This window comes from Podarcis cretensis (genome assembly GCF_951804945.1).
Source record: "Podarcis cretensis genome assembly, chromosome: 9".
NCBI classification, from domain to species: Eukaryota; Metazoa; Chordata; class Lepidosauria; order Squamata; family Lacertidae; genus Podarcis; species Podarcis cretensis.
The window spans coordinates 55,900,673-55,920,545 of NC_137178.1; the positions used below are offsets into that span (position 1 = coordinate 55,900,673).

The 19,873-nt window shown below is 42.7% G+C and overlaps 1 long non-coding RNA gene across 1 annotated transcript in view; it reads right to left on the reverse strand.

Moving 5' to 3' along the window:
- LOC307223777 overlaps positions 1-19,873 on the reverse strand; it is a 41,913-nt gene that overhangs the window by 688 nt on the left and 21,352 nt on the right. Inside the window, exon 2 of the long non-coding RNA XR_013842270.1 lies at positions 65-1,303. This is a non-coding gene — a long non-coding RNA (uncharacterized lncRNA). The remainder of the gene's footprint in view (positions 1-64; positions 1,304-19,873) is intronic.

Below are 19,873 nucleotides of genomic sequence, written 5' to 3' on the forward strand. Positions count from 1 at the left end.
GGAGGACAGGAGTGCCTGGCGTTCTCTGGTCCATGGGGTCACGAAGAGTCGGACACGACTAAACGACTAAACAACAACAACAAATGGGCTGGGGGTTCCTCCTGGGGCCAGCTTTGAGCATGAATTTTCGGGTGACATCAGTGGTACAATTACAAGCCCGCACCCCAGTAAACTAGTGGAGATCTTCCCACCACATGGCATGAACACGCATGCTTTTCCTACACAACTATGGTTCTACCTCATTGTTTGTACTCCTGATCTGAGGCATTGGCCTCAGAAGAGTCATGTTGTGTTGGACAGTCAGCTCCAGCAGCTGTTTCAGTTTTCTCCTCACTGTTCCCTTGTTTTTCTCCTGCCACCTTTCTGTCATCTCCTCAGCAGTCTTGAATCTTCTCTCACAACACCTTCCAGCAACAGCCTTCAACTTTGTAATTGAAGAAAGACACTTCTCTTTCAAAGTAATGGCTCTTGGCCTTCTGCCTTCTTTTTAGGTCTCCACCGCATCTACCATCATCTTCTTTCAATGAGTCACGCCCGTTTTGAGTAATTCTCCCAACATGCAGAATCAGTTGGCTCTTCTCTCACCACTGAGCCTTCTTCAGAAAGAGCATGCTCATCTCACCTCTCATGCAATCACCCACCTTCGGACCTTTCAGATTCTCAGTTTAAATTGTAATACATTTGCCAACCCGGTTCATTTGTTGGAGGGAAATCATGGCGCAGTTATACTACAACTCATTTAAAAGCTGTTTTCTCTCGTCAGGGAACCCCGGGGATGGCAATTTTCTGAAGTGTTGGGAAAGGGATTACAAGAGAAAACTGTAACTGCTAGGATTCTTTCAGAGAACCATGGCAGTTAAACTGGCGTGAAACTGATAGGAGCTTGTAAGATAAGTATGTTGTCCTCAGATCCCATTCCCTCCCAAAGCAAAAGCGACAATAGAGTGTGGCGCCTTTAAATTCTAAGAAATTTATCATACTATGAGCTTCCACAGGCAACAACCTATTTCATCAGATGCATTTGATTAATGAGTGTAGTTTCCCCCCATGCTGCTCTCCTGCAGCTCCAATTTGCTTGTGTTAGATATATAGGTTCTGAAGCAAGACTGTTGATTGGTTTCATTTGGGTTTATCCTCAGAGCTGTCTGTAGTTTACCAAAATACTACTGCTACTACTACTACTACCACCAACAATAATTCTTCCCTGAAATTCTACGAGTTTTGCAACTCAAACAAATTGACACAATCTCTACTGTTTCTGCAATTAATGAAGAAGAACAATGAAGCAATGACACAAAAGCACCTCGCCCTTCCTACTAAATCCTGCACAAGCCGCTCACCTGACTTCTGAGATTTAGCTGGACAGTTGACCAAAGTTACCACAAGGGCTAGAAACTGGATTTAAAAATGAAAACCTGAGATTCTCATAATGCTGAATTCTAGATCCCACACTTATGGAATGCGCACATCCCTGATATGGCTGGGATTTCTACTCCCTTCCTCCAAAGCAAGTTACATTTCAAAACTGGGAAGGGACTGCGTGACGGAGCTTTAAAGACTGAGATGGGCATCTCTTAATACCATATCCCTTAAAAAGACCAACCCCACCCTATTGCATTTCAGTTCCATGGACATTAATCTCATATAGCATTCATTCATAAGTGTCCTTACTGGAAATGAACAGTTTGAAGAGCACAGACAATCTTCTTATGTGTAACCTGACACAACTGCCAATAATTAATGGCCCTAATAGCAACATATTGTCCCTTGAGTGACAGAAAGAAGTGTGGTCACTGTGCCTGTGTCTTTCAATCAGAAAGAAAATTAATAATTAGAGATGCTGCAAAGCTGCTCTAGTGTCACAGGCCATTTGCCGGCTCTCAATGCGTATTTTAATATCCGTGTTCCTAAGCATTTGAGAAAAAGAAAAACATTATAGTCCTAATCATTTTCCTGGCATGAAATGTCCGAGGCAGAAGTGATCATACCTTAACAGGCCAGTTCTAGGCATGTCTACTCAGAAGCAAGTCCTACTGAGTTCATTGGTGCTTACTCCAAGGTAAGTGAGTAACGAATGTCAGCCTAAGTAGCCTTGGACTAAAATGGAAGTTGTCTCCTTGTATCAGTTCAGCCAAGTCGTACCTTGGTATTCAGATGTTTTGGCTCCCGAATGCCGCAAACCCGGAAGTGAGTGTTCCGGTTTGCAAACGTTCTTTGAAACCTGAACGTCTGACAGGGTTTCCATAGCTTCTGATTGGCTGCAGGAGCTTCTTGCTGCTAATCAGAATCCACGCTTTGGTTTCTGAACATTTTGGAAGTCGAACAGACTTCCGGAACGGATTCCATTCTACTTTCAAGGTACGAGGAATGGGTAAGGCTACAATCTGTATTCATGTTGTTGTTGTTTAGTCGTTTAGTCGTGTCCGACTCTTCGTGACCCCATGGACCAGAGAACGCCAGGCACTCCTGTCCTCCACTGCCCCCCGCAGCTTGGTCAGACTCATGCTGGTAACCTCGAAAACACTATCCAACCATCTCGCCCCCTTCTCCTTGTGCCCTCTGTCGCCCCCTTCTCCTTGTGCCCTCCATCTTTCCCAACATCAGGGTCTTCTCCAGGGAGTCTTCTCTTCTCATGAGGTGGCCAAAGTACTGGAGCCTCAGCTTCACAATCTGTCCTTCCAGTGAGCACTCAGGGCTGATTTCCTTCAGGATGGAGAGGTTTGATCTTCTTGCAGTCCATGGGACTCTCAAGAGTCTCCTCCAGCACCATAATTCAAAAGCATCAATTCTTCGGCGATCAGCCTTCTTTATGGTCCAGCTCTCACTTCCATACATCACTACTGGGAAAACCATAGCTTTAACTATACGGACCTTTGTTGGCAAGGTGATGTCTCTACTTCTCAAGATGCTGTCTAGGCCTGTCATTGCCCTTCTCCCAAGAAGCAGGCGTCTTTTAATTTCGTGGCTGCTGTCACCATCTGCAGTGATCATGGAGCCCAAGAAAGTAAAATCTCTCACTGCCTCCATTTCTTCCCCTTCTATTTGCCAGGAGGTGATGGGACCAGTAGCCATGATCTTCGTTTTTTTGATGTTGAGCTTCAGACCATATTTTGCACTCTCCTCTTTCACCCTCAATAAAAGGTTCTTTAATTCCTCCTCACTTTCTGCCATCAAGGTTGTGTCATCTGCATATCTGAGGTTGTTGATATTTCTTCCGGCAATCTTAATTCCGGCTAGGGATTCATCCAGCCCAGCCTTTCGCATGATGAATTCTGCATATAAGTTAAATAAGCAGGGAGACAAAATGCAGCCTTGTCGTACTCCTTTCCCAATTTTGAACCAGTCAGTTGTTCCATATCCAGTTCTAACTGTAGCTTCTTGTCCCACATAGAGATTTCTCAGGAGACAGATGAGGTGATCAGGCACTCCCATTTCTTTAAGAACTTGCCATAGTTTGCCATGGTCGACACAGTCAAAGGCTTTTGCATAGTCAATGAAGCAGAAGTAAATGTCTTTCTGGAACTCTCTAGCTTTCTCCATAATCCAGCGCATGTTTGCAATTGGAAGGAAGTCCTATTGAGCTCACTGGGACACACTTCTGAGTAGACATGTTTAGGATTGCCACCATAAGGTTGCGTTCCTAAGCATGCTCCTTAGGGAGTAAGTCCTAATGAACGCAGTAAAGTCAGGATTTATTATGTGCTGTTCTTCAGCTAGGCAATTTGCGTGAGGAATAGGGCCTAATCTCCAACAGATTGCCAGAAAGACACTTTCTAACACAAAAAAATGTCGAGCAAGATGTGCTCTGTTTGCAAAGCTCCCTCTTATCCCCTCGACTACTTCCCAGCATCTCAAAAGTCTCCCGGAAAGGCACTCTGTGGAAAGCCCCCTCCCAATCCTTTTTTGTCAGTCATCCTGTTCTCCCACTTATGTTATTATATTTAATAACATAAGGGGTCTTTCCTTTTTGGAAGGATTTGAAACTGGGATGATGTGGCATTACTTTAAAAGATGCTCCATTTAATATTAATTCAGAGGGAGTTTTATAGCATTTTTCCTGATGATTTATTGGTTTTATAACCCCACTGGGGATATGCGTTTACAGAAAAATGAGGAAGAAATATACCAAATTTCTGCCTCCATCTCCCTCTTTCTCCTGAAAGATTCCTTGTACTCACAGAGGTAAGGAGAGAAAGTTTTATTATTCTTAGCCCCTTTTACCTGCATAAGCAGCGGGAGAGCAGGATAAGAACTGTGGCATAGCATAGTGGGTCTTAATCCTTTGTCCATACCATCTTCTGAATAAGAATCACTCCATGCCTTCTATTTTCTGTGGGAGCTTTCCTCCCATTGACAGCAGTTTGGCATTGGACGGGTATGATTCCAGTCAGAACTACATTTGCAGTGGAAGGAAAGCCTCTCCGGTGTTGAAATGAAGACAGTATATTTCCCTGATATTGGCCAACAATTTGGGACGAGGGGCCCCTGAAAAAAGAAGAACAAAACACCCTAGCAAATTCTCGCATGAGAAACTTCAGTTCACTAAATACTGAATAAAACTATGTTGTTAGTTAAGACTCAGGGATGAAGGAAGCTAAGAAATAGCTAAAAGAGGAAGATATGATTCCATTGATTGATTCCATCGACAATTATATTAAAATATGTTGTGCCAGATCCCCATCATGAGGCAGCCTCCTCAGGTGGCATCTACTGTGGGGCAGGGAGTAGACAGAGCTGTGTGTGTCATACGTCACCTGCCCTGCGTCCTCTAACATACTGCTGCCCTCAGGAGTAGTGGAGGGTGCCGCCCCATTGCCTATGTTGAAATAACTTGCTTTGGTACGTGGAATTTTGTGCATCTTGCCTGTTGCCTCAGGCAGCAAAATGTCTTAAGCAGCCCTGCTGTGATTCTCTCTGTCTCTCTGGGTTTCGGAAGGACGTTGCTTCTGAACTTGGCTGTTAATTACATGTATTGATCATGGATAATAGTCACTGGCAGATCACGATTCTCTAATCCCCTTTTTAAAAGACATCGAAACCCATAACCATCTTGTGGCAGCGAATCTCATAATTAATTGCATGCTATCGGAAGTATTTTCTTTTGTCTGTCCTGAATATGCTGCCATTGAGTGCTGCCAGATTATTAATCAGAATACTCATACCAGAATCTTTTTTTTTTTAACCACTCATATGTATTTGGGGTTTTTTGCGAAAAATCCCAACTGTTTTTTCCTGCACCATCTCCTCATCCTCCTTCATAGATAGCAGCTCTAGATGACCATTCAGCTTTTGTAGAGGTATTTGTAGAGGTATTTTGGATGAAAACAGTTGCCACTCGCTACAGAATGTCTCACCACAGGCCAAAGTGACCTCCTCAGGGGCATCTTCTGTCCCTCAGACCAAACCTGATTCAACAGAGAGCAGCTTCTCCTCTTCCAATGATGTTTGGCAGAGCCCTCAGCCTCTTCAAGACCACTTTGAAGCTCCGCTGGAAGAGGACAGTGGCCCACTGCTAACCTAGACAGAAAGAGGCAGGTGCCTCTCTCCTAGAGATGGCGGATCCATCAGGACAAGTGGGGCACTGCCTCACCAAGCTCAGTCTATCTTCAGCTGGTCCCCACCTGCATCTTCTCTCATTACCTCCTTCCTTACAGCTACGGACCAGGAGAAACTTCATTCAGTTCACATTTAAAAGCGAACCTACCTAAATGGCATTTTCCAAAACAGTACAAAAACCAAAATACAGCCACTCTTCACAATTTGCACTTATCCAAATTTTACAGCGCAGTTCGCCAGCCAAGGGATGTGTACCAAAAATGTATTTACTAGGGCAAAGGGGGCATTAAGAACACATATGTTGGTGAAAATGTCGTACAAAAATGCATTGTATTAGGGGAAATCGCTTTGTTTTGAATATCAGCCAACAAACAAGCCTGGACACAAGGATCCAGTGACAAGCATCAGAAAAGGGGTTGTGTGTGTTTTAAGGATAAAACCATTATTATCTAGAGGGGATTATAAAATTGTGTATCTCCTTCCCTCAACTCCGGAAGCAACCAAACTAAGCTGCTCTTAGCGGACTCCCGGTGTTAAGTTGTGGGTGAACATATCAGATGACACAGCGATTCTTCAAGCAGCTCTTGTTTATTCACAGGCCAGAACAGAACTGAACTGAAGGGTTCAGCCAGCCTGCTTATATAGAGCTCCACTAGAACACAACAGTAACCATTTTCTATAACTATCCAATCACTGAACGTCACTTTCAATCCCTTATTTGCATATGTGGACCTGAGTGAAAACTATCTACAGCTGAACTATGATAACCTCATTATGATGGGAGATATGAATGGGGTGGTATCAACAAACATGGATAAATCGCATAGCCAAAACGTAACAAAAGAAGGCAGACTACCCAAAACATTCTTTGAATTGACTGACAACATGGACTTGATTGACATCTGGAGAACAAAGAACCCTCTAGGAAGAGAAGGAACATTCTTTTCTGAAGCCCAACTGACTTGGACAAGAATCGACCAAATCTGGACAACTAGAGGCCTGGCACCCAAGATAAAAAAAGTGGAAATCTGCCCAAAGACCTGCTCCGACCATAATGCTGTAAAGATGGATATGAGATTAACGCCAACCGGCTCCTTTAGATGGAGGATGAATGACAATTTGTTTAGAGATCAGGAGATCAGTAAAAAGGCCCAAAAAGTTTTGAAGGACTATTTTGAAATAAATTTGAACACTACGGTGGAAAAAAGAATTGTCTGGGACGCAAGCAAGGCGGTTATGAGGGGGTTTCTGATACAGCAGAATACTATTAAGAAAAAAGCACAGAATGAGAAAAAGGATAAGATTTTGGAGAAAATTAAAGAAGGTGAGAAGAAACTAAGATCGAAACCGAAATCAAAGGAGATTCTAAGAGAAATTAAACATTATCAAGCACAATATCCAAAATTGACAAATCAAGAAGTGGAATGGAAAGTTAAGTTAATGAAACAAAGATCCTTTGAATCGGCAAATAAATGTGGAAAGCTGCTAGCATGGCAGCTGAAAAAGAGACAAAAACTGAATACAGTAACAAACTTAGAAATTGAGGGAAGAAATATTCAGAACCCAATGGACATCAGAAAGTGCTTCCAGAGATATTTCAAGCAATTATATACACAAGGGCCGCAAAACGAATCAGAGATAGAACAATTTTTAAAGAAGAATGGATTACCAAGGTTGTCTCTACGGAACAGAACAATCCTGAATTATAAAATAACACAATCAGAGATCGAAGAGGCCATTCAGAATATGCAATTGGGCAAATCTCCAGGGCCAGACGGGCTTACCTCCAAATATTACAAGACATTGAAAGATTATTTGATACACCCATTAATGGAGGTTTGCAATGAAATTATGGAGGGGAAGAAGGCACCGGAGTCGTGGAAAGAAGCTTTCATCACATTGATACCCAAACTAGAAACTGAAAAGACACAACTTAAGAATTACCGCCCTATCTCCCTCCTAAACGTGGATTAGCAGACATTCTAGCAAGTAGATTTTAAAAAGTTTTAAATGAAGTAATTCATAAGGACCAGGCAGGCTTTCTCCCAGGTAGACATTTGTTTGCTAATACAAGGAACATTATTGATATTTTGGAACTCTTGCAAACAAATATCAATACAAAAGCAGTGTTGATATTTATAGATGCGGAGAAGGCCTTTGACAATATTTCCTGGAAGTTCATGAAGAAAAACCTGGAAGGAATGGGAGTGGGGCAGGGGTTTCAGAATGGGATAGAGGCAATTTATTCAGAGCAAAAGGCAAAACTGATAGTGAACAATGTGGTGACAGAAGAGTTTAGAATTGAAAAAGGTACACGACAAGGTTGTCCTATATCCCCTTTGCTACTTATATCGGTCCTGGAAGTGCTCTTAAACATGATTAGAGGAGACCGGTTGGTGGAAGGTATTCAGGTCGGAGCGAAAGAGTATAAACTTAAAGCATTTGCAGATGACCTGGTATTGACCTTACAGGAGCCAGAGCCTAGTACCAAAAGGGTTCTGCAGCTGATTTATGAGTTTGGTCGAGTGGCGGGATTTAAACTTAATAAGCAAAAAACTAAGGTTCTAGAAAAAAACTTGACTTCTTTAGAATCAGAAAGGTTTCAGAAAGAGACAGATTTAAATGTGGTCAAAAAAGTAAGATATCTAGGGGTAAACATAACAGTGAAGAACAGGAACTTATATAAAGATAATTATGAAAAATGTTGGTCTGAAATCAAAAGGGATCTAGATGTTTGGTCAAGATTGAAACTTTCCTTGTCAGGACGTATTGCTGCTGTTAAGATGAATGTATTGCCAAAAATGCTCTTTTTGTTTCAAACTTTGCAGATTGTGGATAAAATGGAGTGTTTTGGGAGGTGGCAGAGAGATATTTCTAAATTTGTCTGGCAGGGCAAAAAGCCCAGAATCAAGTTTAAGATATTAACCGATGCTAAAGAAAGAGGGGGCTTTGCCCTGCCAGACTTAAAGTTGTACTATGAATCAGCAGCTTTCTGCTGGTTGAAGGATTGGCTACTTCTTGAAAACACTGATGTTTTGGATTTGGAAGGATTTAACAATGCTTTTGGTTGGCATGCATATTTGTGGTATGACAAGGTTAAAATTCATAAGGCTTTCAAGAATCATGTTGTCAGAAAAGCAGTGTTTAATGTCTGGTCGAAATATAAAGATTTATTGGAAAACAAGACCCCAAGGTGGTTATCACCAATGGAGGCTAAGGCCCCGAAAAGACTCAATATGGAGGCCAAATGGCCGAAATATTGGGAAATAATAGAAAAAGATGGAGACAATTGGAGGTTGCAGAGTATGGAGAAAATAAAGGATAAAGTGTGAGATTGGTTACATTATGCTCAGATTAAAGAAGTTTTTAAGTTGGACAAAAAGATAGGATTCCAGGTGGAAAAATCAAAGTTAGAAACAGAACTGTTAGAACCCAGCTCTAAGATACTTTCAAGAATGTATAACCTGCTGTTAAAATGGAATACACAGGATGAAACGGTCAAATCAGCGATGATAAAATGGGCACAGGATATAGGGCATAACATTATGTTTGCTGACTGGGAAAAGTTATGGACCACAGGTTTGAGATTTACGGCATGTAATGCCTTGCAAGAAAATATTATGAAAATGATATATAGGTGGTACATGACCCCAGTCAAGCTTGCAAAGATATACCATTTATCTGACAATAAATGTTGGAAGTGTAAAGAAGCTGAAGGAACTTTCTTTCATCTCTGGTGGACTTGCCCTAGGGTGAAGGTTTTCTGGGAAATGATATATAATGAGTTGAAAAAGGTATTTAAGTATACCTTCCCTAAGAAACCAGAGGCCTTTCTCTTGGGCATTGTCGGCCAGAGTGTGCAAAAGAAGGATCGAACTTTTTTTATGTATGCTACGACAGCAGCAAGGATACTTATCGCTAAATGCTGGAAAACCCAAGATTTGTCCACACTGGAAGAATGGCAGATGCAACTGATGGACTATATGGAACTGGCAGAGATGACTGGCAGAATTCGAGACCTGGGAGAAGAACTGGTGGAGGAGGACTGGAAGAAATTTAAGGATTATCTACAAAAATATTGTAAATTGTATGAATGTTAAGAAAGATGTAAGATTAGTAATAATATGGCTTCAACAAATTAGTTATAAAGAATACAACTTTAAGTGTAATGGGAAGAAAAGATAAATTTTGGTCAAATAGTATTTTATAATTAAATCTCTAAAAGAGTGATTTTAAATTCCAAAATTTGAGATTTAATCTTGGGAAATTATATTATACGAATGGAATCATCTTAATAATTTGCCAGCAAAATTTATGAATTTAGAATGCAGGAACAAGAGGTGTGAGGAAGTCCTAGGATGAGAATGAAATGTGGATATTGGAAAATACTATGTTATTATGTATGCTTTTTATTGTTTTAAAAATTTTTTTAATAAATATTATATAAAAAAAAGAAAACTATCTACAGCATCCCCCTGCTGGCCCAGGGTGAGAACTTCAGTACATAACACCCAGCAGATATTTCCAGCTGATGCTCCCCGTCACAAATCAAATCCCATGAAGAGCTTCTTGGTTTGGTTCCTGCCCCACCCCACCCGTTTTAGATAGCAACAACTTGTCCTGATCAGATTGCTCAAATTGGGGCAAAGGGTCCATGTGAGCTATTGCTGGTGATCTTTCGAAGCCTTGTTTACAGTCATCACATTATTTGTCTTGCGTTCCAGGCGAACTGGAAGATAAGCTGGATAAAACTAGTTGGACATGTTGTCAAAATCAAAGCCAAGGCAGCAGTCGGGCTTCATTTTGGCTATGCATCTGCAGCACCGATATGTAGGGATGGGAAAGGCTCCCTCACCTGCAGATCTACCTGCGCCACAGCTATTCTGCGCAGACCTACCTGTTCTGCAGTTCAGTGGCAGAGCTCTGCATGTGGAAAGACCCAGGTTCGATCCCCACTATCTCCTTTGTCCGCCCCACCCCCCAATTTTTAATTGATTTTCATACAATTTAATAAATTCAATTCAGTTTCAATACAGTATTCCCTTAACATTTTGATTTACCATCCTTACCTCCATGATGTTCCTGTTCAAACCCTTTATCCACTGCCTTAAATGTAATACTTACTGAATGTAGTACATTCCTTTATCATTCTCATTCCTTTGCTTATATTTCCAGTCCTGCCTGCAATTTCATTTGTCTATACTATTATCTCAGATTGCCTGGAAAGGATCTCCACTCTTCCACAAATATTTCGGCTTTTTGTCTCTTATTATTTTGCCATCATTTTCACCATCTCCATATACAGTGGTACCTTGGGTTACATACGCTTCAGGTTACATACGCTTCAGGTTACAGACTCCGCTAACCCAGAAATAGTACCTCGGGTTAAGAACTTTGCTTCAGGATAAGAAAAGAAATCATGCTCCGGCGGCGCGGCAGCAGCAGGAGGCCCCATTAGCTAAAGTGGTGCTTCAGGTTAAGAACAGTTTCAGGTTAAGAACAGACCTCCAGAATGAATTAAGTACTTAACCCGAGGTACCACTGTATAGTGCAATACTTTTAAAGCCCACTCCTCGTAGGAACTTTTCGTTTCCATTTCTGCACATGCAAAATTCTGCCTGTGGTGGTAAAGGTAAAGGTAAAGGTACCCCTGCCCGTACGGGCCAGTCTTGACAGACTCTGGGGTTGTGCGCCCATCTCACTTAAGAGGCCAGGGGCCAGCGCTGTCCGGAGACACTTCTGGGTCACGTGGCCAGCGTGACAAAGCTGCATCTGGCGAGCCAGAGCCGCACACGGAAACGCCGTTTACCTTCCCGCTTGGTAAGCGGTCCCTATTTATCTACTTGCACCCGGAGGTGCTTTCGAACTGCTAGGTTGGCAGGCGCTGGGACCGAGCAGCGGGAGCGCACCCCGCCGCAGGGATTCGAACCGCCGACCTTTCGATCGGCAAGCCCTAGGCGCTGAGGCTTTAACCCACAGCGCCACCTGTGTCCCTGGCGCCTGTGGTGGTAGCAGACAATTTATCCAACTTTTTCAGGACCTCTGTACCTATTCCCCAAAGAAATGCTTCCAGCTTTTGGGGGATGACTATTTTAAACAGGCTCATACACACACACACACACACACACACACACACACACACACTACCTTTGCTTTCCCCCAGAATGACCCTCACAAAGCTACTTAAAAGAATTGGCTGCACCATTGCATCTTTGGGCTGTAAAGAGGGGTAATTTTATTTAAATGGGTGAGGAGAGAGGCTTGATAAGAGGGTGCTGCCTGGCAGTTCAGCTGCTCGGAACAAAACTGGGTTGCCAACACAAATAACAGTAGTGAAATGGACATCCTTTACCATCTGTCAGCTGTTCAACCTATGGGGAGTGAATCATTGTCTACGTCCGATATTTTTAGAGCAGCCATCACTGTTGTTAGTGTGCAGATGTCTCCGTCTCAAAGTTGTTTTCACTTCCAGGTAGGTAGCACATCCCCATGTTCACCATCTCGGTGTTTACAGTGATGGGATGAGTCTTTGTTTAGTGTCAAAGCATCCTGTTAATCCCAGTGCAGAGGCACAGCAGAAGTACCCCTCAGAGGAGCTCCCATTGCAATTCTGCATGAATATGTGCTAGTAAAGGTAAAGGGACCCCTGACCATTAGGGCCAGTCGTGACCGACTCTGGGGTTGCGGCGCTCATCTCGCTTTATTGGCCAAGGGAGCCGGCGTACAGCTTCCGGGTCATGTGGCCAGCATGACTAAGCCGCTTCTGGCGAACCAGAGCAGCGCACGGAAATGCTGTTTAGCTTCCCGCCAGAGTGGTACCTATTTATCTACTTGTACTTTGACGTGCTTTCGAACTGCTAGGTTGGCAGGAGCAGGGACTGAGCAACGGGAGCTCACCCCGTTGTGGGGATTCGAACTGCTGACCTTCTGATCAGCAAATCCTAGGCTCTGTGGTTTAACCCACAGCGCCACCTGCGTCCCTTCCGAATATGTGCTACCCTGCTTCTAATCAGGCTGTGTGTCAAGTATGGTGATTCGCACAGAACCATAGGCAAAGGCAGTGGTGATATCAGGGCCACACTTCAGAACTGAACTCCAGGACTCTGCTTAGCAGAATGAGAAGGAGGTGGGGCCCAGTAGAGCAAGGTTGGCTGATAACACTTTGAAGTGTAAGACTATTAAATCCAGAGTCTAAAATTACATAACTGCATCAGTGAGTGAATAAACAAACATAACTGTGAAGGCTGTGAACAGGAACAAGCAGATTTCCCCCTCCCAGCTTAGTATTGGGTTCTGTTGCTCTTCCACCACCTCTGATCCTATACAGTGGTACCTTGGTTTACGAACTTAATCCATTCCGGAAGTCCATTCTTAAACCAAGGCATTCTTATACCAAGGTGTGCTTTCCCATAGCAGCGGGGGACTCAATTTACAAATGGAACACACTCAACAGGAAGCGGAACATGTTCTTATTCCAAGGCAAAGTTCACAAACCAAAACACCTACTTCCGGGTTTGCATCATTCTTAATCCAAGTTGTTCATAAACAAAGCTGTTCATAAACCAAGGTACCACTGTACATGGAAAGGCTGTGGATCAAATCCTGATTGTCTATATATATATATATATATACACACACACACACACACACACACACAGAGCCATGCTTCTGTCCATAGCTGTCAACTTACAGATTTGAAAAGAAGGGACGCTGGGATAAGGGAGTTTCCCGCCAAATAAGGGACGGTTGACAGCTATGCTCCTGTCTGCTTTGTTTGTTTGCTTGTTCTTTGAGTGCCTTGCATGTTTATGTGGTCAAATGTTTGCTCAGTGCTCAATTTCATTCTTTACGGATTTAAAAACTGTTCAAAGGAAAGAAGGTTTGGCATTGTGGTTGACACAGGCCAATCCAAACTGTGCACAGTCCAGCTCTAGGGCATCAATATGTCCTGCTTTACAGAGAGCAGTTCTCTGATTGAAGAGATGTCCAGTCTACATGCATTTCAAAGATTAAAATAAACTCCTAAGGAGGGTGAACAGGGGCCTTGAAGTTTGCACGTGGGCAGCAGACTGAGGAGGCACGCAAATCACCCGATCACAGTCTTCCCAGCGAGATGTTCTGCATTTTGATTTAGATTATAATAATTATTTCTATATTTGCATCCGTACGTACGAATTGGCATATTCAAATAACATGCAAATTGGTCCTCTTTCATCTTCTTTTTCATGGATGCCCTTCATCTTTTTTGGCGATGCAGAAGTGGCCACCCTCGTGAAACAAAAGACTTCACGAGAAACGGCCCTGCCTCTTCTGTGCTTTCTTTTTTGTGAGCTCGGCTGCACATCCATGTGGCATTCAGACTGGCTCTGGTTCAGCCCAACAGAGGCTGAGCATCATAAAGGCTTGCCTGGGGGCCAATATCATGCCACGTGTGTTCAGTAAACAATCAGCAGAAATGTGAGCAAGTGCTGGGTGGGTGGCGAGGCTGGCTTTGGAACTGTGCAAAAAAAATAAAATTAAAAATGTCGCCACCTGCCCGCCATCTTGCCACTTGTTTAGTAAATAGGCAGGGCTTGACAAATTGCCCCAGGCAATTGCACCCATACAGAAATGCAGAGTAAAAAGTCACTTTAAAAGAGTTTTTTAAATTAAAATAAAATTGAATGTAGGCCTCTAATGGAGTTGTTGTGAAGACAAACTACAGTGGTACTTCTGGTTACGTACTTAATTCGTTCCGGAGGTCCATTCTTAACCTGAAACTGTTCTTAACCTGAAACACCACTTTAGCTAATTGGGCCTCCCGCTGCTGCCACACCGCCAGAGCATGATTTCTGTTCTCATCCTGAAGCAAAGTTCTTAACCCAAGGTACTATTTCTGGGTTAGCGGAGTCTGTAACCTGAAGTGAATGTAACCTGAAGCGTATGTAACCCGAGGTACCACTCTAAAAGGTTTCATTCTGTCATTACAGTTTGTGTGGGACTTCCACTGATCTCTTAAGCATTAAAAAGTGGTGCAGTAGGAAAACCTTTCTGTGTGAAGGTTTGTCTGGCGCCTCCATTATACACCTTTAGGCGCCAGACAAAAATGTTCCTCTTTAACCAGGCCTTTGGCTGACTGACATCCAATTCCCTTTTAAAATGTGTTGTGGTGTGGTTATTGGGTTGTTTTGTTTTTATCATGTATTTTGTATTTTTTATTGTGTTTTTATCCTGTGAACCACCCTGAGACGTGCGGGTACAAGGCAGTATACAAATTTCAATAATAATAATAATAATAATAATAATAATAATAATAATAACAACAACAACAATAATAATAACAAAAGTTTTTGATGATCATTAAGTTATTTACAAGTAGTAACCGATCATCATCATAATAGTGATAATGAAGAATGTTGCCTATATAGCACAGCAGACTGTTTGGCACCTTATACAGCATTATCTCAGTGATCCTTGGAGCAGCTTTGCAGGATCCGACCCCCTGTTCTAGCACCCTCTCTCACACAGTGCCTCACTTGTCCTGAAATACGTGTTAGCAATTATTCCCATATTACAGAAAAGGGGCTGAGTAACAGCATAATGCCACAGGCAACAGGTATGTTTATGGCAGAAACAAAATTTGAACTATGGGCTTTTCTGCTAGCACAGTCTCTTGGCAGCCACTCCAGTTCTTTAAACACCTTAAAACAAATTGATATGCTTGATCTCTTCTGCGGTCGGCAAAATCGCATGCCAGTGGCTGGCAGCTGCACCTGAGGAGCTGAGGAAGCCCTGCTAAGGAGTTCTTAAGTGTAAAATACCAACCAGCTTGTGGCTTCAGGTTATTTAAAATAGCAGAAACATGAAACAGAAATATGGAGTTGCAGTCATTTTTATTAGCTAACTTCTTGATGTTTAACCTTTCAACCAGAGGCCCGCGCGGTGGGCCAAATCAGTTTGAACCACTTCTGTGTCCCAGGCTGCAGGTGCAGTGATTCACTTGTCCTCAAATCTGTTGTTGCTCTTGAGGGCATAGCTGGAGTGGGTTCCTCCTGCGCTATTTTCATGTTAAAGCTGGTCTGCCTTTGAAGACATGCTTTCCTCATTCCTCTTGCTTTCACTCTGAAACCATGTGACCAGAGCCGTCTTTCCTATTGGGCTTACTGGCACATTGCGCCAGGGCGCTGGCCTCTCAGGGGCACCCCAGCAAGTGGGGGAGCTGCGAGGCTTTGCCCGCGGTCTCCCCTTTCCCTGCATGCCCGCCAGCTGTGCCCCATCAACCATATGGCTGGCGGGCATGCAGCTTGCCTCCCAAGTACAGGTTGGTTTCTAAAATGGAAAAAAGGAGAGTAGAACTTCCCAAACTTTTACATTTCTCTTAGATGCTCTCCAGTATACCGTAGATTAGAACTGTCCACTGACGAAAGATTTTTGTGCTTGATTAACCTTCCCTTTAACCAATTAATTAGACAATGGTCCTTAAATAAATGTGGATCTTACAAAAGTCTCAATCCTCTGTGAGATATCGACAGATGTGCGACAGAACGTACAAGTTAATGGGGAGAAACTGACACTCCTTGTTAGGAAGGAAAGCCAGCTTCAAAATATATATTTTAACAAGCATTACTTTAGAGTACAATAACCCAAACAACTTACAAATGTTGTCTGGATGTAGACTCCTAGGTAAACATCTTGGAGCTTATAGATGTTGGGGTGTGAGGCTGGGGTCATAGAGGTGCGACCCTGATCCATTTCACATGTTTTTACACATAATTAATATTTTGCAAATGCAAATGCCCTGTTCTCTTGTTCTTGAAATCAGCGGAACAAATTAGTTTTGATTAACCTAAGTCCAATTGATTTCAACACAGCCATGATTAACTATCTCTGGATTAGAGCCAAACGATATATTTCTTAAGGTTTACCTTCATCTAGCATTTATAGGACAATAATGTGTGCCTTACTCTATTAAAAATAGCACACCTTAGTTTTGCCAATTGGAGTTCTGCCACGTTTTAACCATATCCCATCCACATGATTTATAGGCTGAGGTGTTTCTCACACGTGCATATAAAATATAATAACAACTTCCCGATGGTCTTAAGTGAGTTACAAACAAGCTGAGGAAGTTTAGAATGTATTTTAAACACTATTCATCAAGTTTCCTTCTCACCCATTGCTGTAGCCTGAGCATGGATTTATTGTATACTGTCTTTCCATCCATCCCCAAAGCATTTTTTTGGCAGAAATTTTCTGGTTATTCAGGATTAGATGCCTTGCTGGCATTTTTATTTTAAATGAAAGGTTCAGCTCTCTCTCAAAAAGCACCCCAGTACTCTACTTTGGAAGTGAAACACGTATGCCCCAGTTCAAAGATATAGGCAGTAGTTGCAACAAGGGCCAGTAAGGTGGTACCTCGGGTTAAGAACTTAATTTGTTCTGGAGGTCCGTTCTTAACCTGAAACTGTTCTTAACCTGAGGTACCACTTTAGCTAATGGGGCCTCCTGCTGCTGCCGCACAATTTCTGTTCTCATCCTGAAGAAAAGTTCTTAACCCAAGGTACTATTTCTGGGTTAGCGGAGTCTGTAACCTGAAGCGTCTGTAACCCAAGGTACTGCTGTATATAGTACAACAAATGAGTAAGATCAGAAGTCCCTAATTCAAATGTCACGTCAGCTATGCACATCACTGAGGCAAACCACTCTCTTCACTCCAAATAGATGTGGGTGGGAAATGCTGTGCTTCCACATTGTGAGACAGATGGGGGTGAATTCAGAAGTACTTCTTCATCCTGTCTGTGGTCAGGTGTAAAAGGTCTTGCTTCCTGGGAGCTTGCTGCTGCTGCTGCTGCTGCTACACAGGGTAGAGAAGCTGCTTCCCAGAGAATGTACATCAAATGGCATAGGGCTTGTGCTTTGCAGCCATTTCTGGCGTTTTCGATCACTGTGGCTTTGCATCTGCAAAATTAAGATGATGGGTCTCAGTCTCACTAACACCACACATTTCACTATGTCTCCTATAAGTAGGGGAGGAAACTTTTATCTGACTGAATACAGTTGTACCTTGGTTATCGAACAGCTTAGTTGCCGAACAAACCGGCTCTTAAACGCCGCAAACCCGGAAGTAAGTGTTCCGGTTTGCAAACGTTTTTTTGGAAGCCGAACTTACCGACGCGGCTTCTGCTTGAGTTCAGGAAGCTCCTGCAGCCAATCAGAAGCCGCCCCTTGGTTTTCAAACGGTTTTAGGAGTTGAACGGACTCCCGGAATGGATTAGGTTCTATAATCAAGGTACGACTGCACCTGGCTTTAATAATTATTTTCACTGTGTAATCAGTTTTATTCTGTTTTGTGTATTTAGTTTTTTTGTAATGGCTTCGGCTACACAAATAAATAATATCCATGTTCATATAAGTGTTTAAAAAAACAAAACCCAATAATTTAAATTTAAAAGGCAGAAGATCCAGGACCTTCCACAAAAGACCCCAAGGAATTATACCCCTGCATAAGATTGTATTGTCTTTAATTTTTATTTTGTAGAGGGATACTGTCAGAATGCAGGTGAGATTGGGGTGCAAGCTGTGAACAACATCTGTTCCCACTAAAATAAATATATATCAAAACTCCTATCTACATTGTAACGCAAAGTTCACTGGGCTTTCTCCAAATATCCATGTTGGACTAATTCTACCTAGGTTTAGGAAAAAGATGGCGGAAACATTATGAATATTCAAAAGAGCAGAGTGGTTGCAAGTTTTATGTTTTACTTTCAATGCAGACCCATGCTATTGACAAGGGAAATCAGGGTTCTTGGAATGAATGTTAAAAGAGCCCTTATTACAGGCAAAGCAAAGAAGCTTGAGAGAATGGCAAAGGGTTATTTCTACTGCATTTGTATCATGTCTCCTGCTTTGCCTGAGCATCTGCCTCTTGTGTCCTTTAAGAGAAGAATTGCTCTCAGGAGAAATACCGGTCTTTTGATTTTTGTCACAAGCTCCAACGGAAACCATCCTCTATCTCTTTAGGAGACGCTTCCCCTGGGCATTCATATCAGTTGAGGTAATCATTTCCAAATACAGCAAAGAGCATAAATCAAACCATAGATTAAAGGGGGGGGGGCGGGAGAGAGAGTTGTGGATTCAGTATCTCCAATGCAGAAAATTCAGTTCAGACTTCCTGTGAGATTATGAACTATCTCAAAGGATCAAATGTTATAGTAATCAATACAGGACGAGTCTCTTTCCAGGCTTCCTGTGCTGCTTATCTGCTTTTCAAGTAGCAGTAACAAGTATAACTCAGTAGCTCAAGATCATAGGGGAATGAGCCACAGAAGCAAAACAGCACTGTGGAGAAGTGGCAGAAGACATTAGGAAGGGAAAGGTTCGATACTGCTAACTGTAACGTCCCAGCCCTGGACCCTTGCTAAATGCAAGACACGGATGGGGAACCTAGATATTGTTGGACTACGACTCCCATCATCCCTGACCATTGGCCATGCAGGCTGGGGCTGATGGTGGTTGGAGACCAGCAACATCTGGAAGGCCACAGGTGGGAATAGATGAATCTGTCCATTTTGGTTTCTCTCTGTTTCTCATTTTTCCAGTTGTAAGTTCCATTCTCTATATTTTCACATCAATTTGTGATTATGTTTGTTTACTTGAAAATCCACATGAAATATCACCAGGATTTTAGGGCAAACTTCTAATATACACATTTATGTGTACAATTTCCCCTAATATACACATTCCCCCCCCCCCCCCCAAATCAGTCTTCTATACAGTGGTACCTTGGGTTAAGTACTTAATTCATTCCGGAGGTCCGTTCTTAACCTGAAACTGTTCTTAACCTGAAGCACCACTTTAGCTAATGGGGCCTCCTGCTGCCACCGCACCACAGGAGCACGATTTCTGTTCTTATCCTGAAGCAAAGTTCTCAACCTGAAGCACTATTTCTGGGTTAGCGGAGTCTATAACCTGAAGCGTCTGTAACCTGAAGTGTATGTAACCTGAGGTACCACTGTAATTATTTTGGTATGTTATTTTGACTTAAGTGGGCATTCAGCTGCACACTTTGCTGTAGTATATACATTTTTGTACGCGTTATTTGTTGGTGGTGGGGTGGGGAACTAAGCTAAACAAGCAAAAACAAAACAAACTGGCAGGAGCACTCAACTGGCTCTGCTGGTGCATTTGAACCGCACCAACCAGTAGCGGATCGTATGCTACTGCTTTATGGGAAGGGTCATGAAGGAAGCCCGCTGCAGTCGCACCATCCCAGCCCTCACCTGCAACCCAGTGGAGAAGAGGGGAGGCAACGCTGCCATTGTCTCTCCTCCTCTCC